The sequence below is a fragment of the Octodon degus genome, unplaced genomic scaffold (assembly GCF_000260255.1).
Source record: "Octodon degus isolate 3935 unplaced genomic scaffold, OctDeg1.0 scaffold00164, whole genome shotgun sequence".
NCBI classification, from domain to species: Eukaryota; Metazoa; Chordata; class Mammalia; order Rodentia; family Octodontidae; genus Octodon; species Octodon degus.
Genome location: NW_004524740.1, coordinates 4,053,942 through 4,059,463, shown reverse-complemented (window position 1 = coordinate 4,059,463; position 5,522 = coordinate 4,053,942). Strand labels below are relative to the sequence as shown.

At 43.1% G+C, this 5,522-nt stretch overlaps 1 pseudogene; it reads right to left on the bottom strand.

The window, feature by feature from the left end:
* Positions 1-4,294: 4,294 nt before the first annotated feature.
* Positions 4,295-5,522, bottom strand: part of LOC101589878 — a 70,855-nt pseudogene continuing 69,627 nt past the window's right edge.

The window sequence follows — 5,522 nt, the reverse complement described above, 5'->3', positions numbered from 1 at the left end:
CCCCCCCCCTCGTGCTGAGATCTGCGGGAGCTGATTGCGCCAAGTTGACACAGTGTATCAACTAACACACAGTGCTTTGCAGTAAGCACAGATGGCCACTGTTGGGTGCATCTGCTGCTCCAGAAAGTGCTCGGCCACAGACAGCGTCCCTCTGCAAGAATAATTACCGAGGCAGTCCATCTCCAACCTCTTCATTTTGTGTCCTGTTAATTTCAGTCACTGACTTGGCAGCTGGATGCTGGACTTGAATCTCTCTGAAGAATGGAACTGCCGTCATTCGTCGTCACGATGCCTCCCATTGGATCCCAATCATCTTCATCGTGGACTTGGGTCCCAAACATGTGGCAGTGGTATCTGCAATAGTCTCAGCAGCATTGATGTTTTCAGATTGAACTTTACTTCCAGATTCACGCTTTGTATTCTGGCTGAGCATAAGCACGGGACGGTGGCCCATCATGGCGGCGCCTTGCAGAGCCAGGTACCCAGAGCAGGGGGAACCAGCAGAATCTTCTCCATTCATCCACTTTGATTTCACTTTAGTATAGTGTAGGGAGCTGCGTGTAGCCGCGCCCTAGGATGGCGCCGGTTTCCGCCTTCCACCCCCTCAGGGGGTGAGCGCTCCTGGAGTAAACAACTCCATATATGGCCAAGGCTTGGGCTAATGCATTGCTTCCGCATACCTGGACCAATGGGCAGTACCCACGTGGCACCCCATGGTTGGAAGCCCTGGGACTTATAAGCTAAGAGCAAGGGCCTTGGGAAAAAGAAGACAGAAGATGGATGCAAGAGAACAATAAAGAGCTGCGCAGAAAACCAACCAGTGGTCGCATCGTTCTTGCTGGCAAGGCCGCGCGCGACATTCTACAAGTTAGCATGTGGTAGTTAGTACATTCTGTTTTGGAGAACGTCCCATGTACAGCTGAGAAGAATGTGTATTCTGATGTTGTAGGGTGGTGCACTCTGTAGACATCTAGTAAGTCCATTTGATCAAAACTTTGGTTCAGTTCTAATATTTTATTGTTGATTTTTTTGTCTGGTTGGTCTATCTTTTCATGACACTGGGGTATTCAGATCCCTCAATAGAATTGTATTAGTGCTTATTTAAATTTTCATGTCTATTAATGCTTATTTTATATAATTGGGTGCACTGGTATCTCAGTTAGTTTTTACACATTGCTGGGGCAAAGTACCCAACACCCAAATTTAAGGAAGGAAAGGTTTACTTAGCTCACAATTTGTGGAGGTTTCAGTCTATACTTGGCTGGCTCCCAGGCAGAGTGGCACATGGCAGAGAGCAGCAAGCAGTTCATGGCAGCAGAAAAAAGCAAAGAGTGAAGGGAAGGGCAGCATCTACAGCTTCTAGCAAGCTTCTCTTCCCTCCTTATTATAAACAAGTTACCCTGGGGCTGGGGGTGTAGAACTCACACAATGTCCATGCCCTCCTCTTGCACCGGATAAGGATGTTTACACACTAAGAATCGTGGCTCTCTGCTAAGTCAATTAATCTTCTAAACTTCTCAAGTTCATACAGTAAATTAACACTTTTTAAAAGTACAATGCCTTTATTTGCAAATGATGTAAATATAAATTATATAACATTCACTAAGTACAGTAAATCTCTAAGTGATAAAAATATAAAAAATAAACTTCTCAAGTTGACACAGTGTATCAACCAGTACAATCCACCTCTTGTCAACTTGGCAATCAGACATTTCCTTAAACCAATTTTATAACATTTTATAACTTAAACATTGTATTATGTTAGAACCATGACATTTTGCCTCTGGGCATGCCCCCCAAGACTCATGCACATCCTTTTATGCAAAAGGCATTTTAGTATTTCTGTAAGAGTTGTCCAAGTCCTAACAGTTTTAGCATTGCTGAAAAGTCCCAAGTCTCCTCTAAGATCTAAGGTGATCTTTTAGGTGAGCCCCTGTACAAATGAAAATTTAAACACTTCCAACATTCAAAGGCACAAGATAAACATTACCATTCCAAAAGATATATACAGCAGGATACAAAGAATTGGGACCAAAACAAGTCCAAAATCCAGCAGGTCAAGCAAGACAGAAAAATCAACAAGGGACCTTAACAGCACCTTTCTTCCCCTTTTATACTCTATCTAGGATTTTTTTTTTTTTTCAGAACCCGGGATTGAACTCAGGCCCTTGTGCTTGCCAGGCAAGTGCTTATTCTTCTGAGCCATCTCCCCAGCCCTTATACTCTATCTAGGGTATTGAGAGTAGGAGAGTAACAAACCAATCAGTGGACTGATCACACACTCTTAATCCCAGCATCACATACTCTAGATTCAGCCACTTCTGAAAAACTCCTATCTAAGACTGCAAGAGACTTTGGAGGGACATCTGGACACAAACCGTAACACCTTAGATACGTTAAAAGGTTGAAGTTTTCTCTAATGTCCTTCTCTCTTTTCTCTAGATTTCACTGTAGGCTTCCTCTTAAATTAGATCTGAGACATTTAGTTCTTCCACTTGTGTTTTCCTTTTATTATAATAGAGGCCCTGGAGCAAGGGAGATAGCTCAGTGGCATAAGTGTCTGCCTCACAAGAGCAAGGTCCTGAGTTCAATTCTCCATATTTAAAAAAAAGAAAAAAAAAGCCCTAATGATGTAGCAGGCACAGTGTTTAGTTGGAGGCAAAGCATTCTGTAGTTTCATGATTAGGTCTCACTCTTAATAAGCCTGTCCCCTTGAGATGTGATCATCATAAATGCTTTTGATTTTTGTTTTGTTTACCTGATAAGGTGAGTCAGGAAGTCTATAGGAAGCTACTTCATGGAGCCTAAACTTTCCCTTTCTCTATGTGGAAGGGTTGAATTGAATTTGGATATGTCTCTTCCCTGTCACAGAAGACTAAGGTCTTCTATGACACTAAGGTGGCCTGAGTTAGGTTTTTTCCTTTCTCCCACGTCAGTTGGGCACTAACAAAACCCCATTTGGCTGGGTTCTGACTTTTTTAAAGTGTATATTTACATGTTTAACTGTCTGTGTCTGGCTTACCTAACTTGACACTATGGTCACAATTTCCATCCATTTTTCAGCAAATGGCATATTTTCATATTTCTTAATGACTGAATATAATTTCATTGTGTGAATATAAAACATTCTTTTAATCCATTCATCTGTTGATGGGCATCTGGGTTATTTCTAGAAGTTAGCTATTGTGAGTTGTGCTACAACCATGAATATGCACATATCACTCTAGTATCTGGTCTTTTGAGTCTTTCAGGAATGCTCCTGGGAGGAGTATGGCTAAATCAAAAAACATATTTATTGTTAGTTGGGTTTTTTTTTTTTTTCATTTTATGTATTTGGTACAGGGTCTCACTACGCAGCTCAGACTCACAGTGATCCTCTCATTTTCAGCCTCCCCAACGCTGGGATTGTAGGTGTGCGCCACAATGCCCAGACTTGGTTGCTGGCTCAGCGGATCCTAGGGGCAAGGCCAGTGTAGCATGTGGGACCAGAGATTAAACCCTGGTCCCTGTGCTTGCCAAAGCAGGTGCTTAGTCTGCTGAGCTATCTCACCAATGCTACTTTTAGTTTTCTTGAGGAATCTCTATACTGGCTTCTATAGTGGTCCCACTAGTTTACATGCTAACCAACAATATAGAATGGTTCCTGCCCCCCACAGACTCATTAACATTTGTTGTGGGTTTTTTTTTGTGATGATGGCCATTCTTTCCAAAGTAAGATAGAGTAAGTGTTGTTTCAATTTACATTTCTTCAGTGTCTAAATATGAACTTTCTTCAGGTATTTATTGTTGAAAAATTTGCCTTTTTTCATTTGAGAAGTGTCTGTTCTATGCATTTGGCTATTTTTTGATGAGATCATTTTTTCAGGTATTAATTTTTGAGTTCTTATATACTCAAGATGTTAATCCTCTATCCAAAGAGTAAGTAGCTGGCCAATATTTTTTCCATTCTGTAAGTTGTCTCTTTGCTCTTTTGATTATTTTCTGGGCTGTGCAGAAGCTTCTCAATGTGATGAAATTCGATTTTTTAATTCTTAGTATTATTTCCTGCACTATTGGAGTTCAAGGGGACTAACAGGGTGGGTGCCTGTCCCTTGACTCCAGGCATTTCCCCTCTGTTATCTTCCAGCAATTTTAGTGCTTTTGTTTTTATACATAAGTCATTCATCCATTTTTTTTCAAATGACTTAGATTTAATCATAGGAAACAAATTAAGTGGAAAGCTTACAGTAGAGAAGAATTAATTCATGTCAGTGGCTTTTGCAAACTGGGACAGAGAGGGGCTGGGGGCTGCCCCTCAACCTGATCCCTTCCAAACAATTCGTCCACAGTGTTCCTGGCACACTGGCTGAGGAAACAGGGAGCCTGCTTGTCTGCGTGCTGAAGTCGCCTTGCCCACCATTCCCTCCTGGCCAGCATCAGGAGCCCCACCTTGCCGGCTCTGACCATCACCCTTTTTTTTGACATCACCTGAGACAATGTCATCAATACTCAGCAGCAAAACTGCTGTTTGTATGTTTGCAGCTTCATGGCCAAAGGCTCCCACATGCCCCGTTCCTTCATGTCCACCAAAACCCCTGTCTCCCTAGTTACACCCCAGGTCTCACAGCCTACCTGTGTGTGTTTGGCCTGAAGAGAGGTCAGCAGGCATATGGTGCTGGCCACACAGTTCTGGATTAGTGTGCGAGGGATGACTTCCAGTGTCTGGGCTACAGCCCTGCAGGGCCACTGCTCCACACCTGTCATAGCCTTGGAGTTTTCTATCAAGGCAAGGGCCACAGCCATCTCGGAGGCACCATCTCCTGGCACCAGCCGAGGGTCAAGGAGCACATTGTGGCACACTTGCATGGTGTCCTGTAGGTTGTGCTCTACTTCCAAGAGAATTTCTTTTCTGGCTCCTCTGAGGAGGATGGTACAGGCCTTGGGGTCTTTGCACTCAGAGATGAATGTAAAGCACTTGTCTCCAATTTTCCAGTAGAATAGTTCGAGGGTTCTTTACATAGTGCCTCATTTGTGAATGGGTCACATCCTTGTTAATCATGATGCCACGCAGGACGCATGCATCTTCAATGATGCCCCCAGGTATCTTTACCACTTTTGCATATTTCTTGATGTCAATCTCTTTCTCACCATTTTCCTCCAACTGTATAGTCTTGACAGCATCCAGGGCAACATCACAAGCCAAAGAAGACCACCAACTGGTTACTTTGGTAGTAAAGGAGCTATTGATGATATTTAGCATCGTATCAGTTATTTTTTTATTTTTTGGTGGAACTGGGGATTGAACCCAGGCCCTTGCACTTGCCAGGCAAGCGCTTATTCTACTGAGCTCTCTCCCTGGTTAGTGATGTCAGCAGGCGTGCTGATTTTCTTCAGAGCGCTGATCATATCATCCAGTGTGTCTTAGTTACTTTTTACTCGTTGCTGGGACAAATACCCGACAGTCAAAGTGAACGAAGGAAAGGTTTATTTAGCTCACAGTTACCGGAGGGTTCAGTCCATATTCCGCTGGCTCCAAGGCAAAC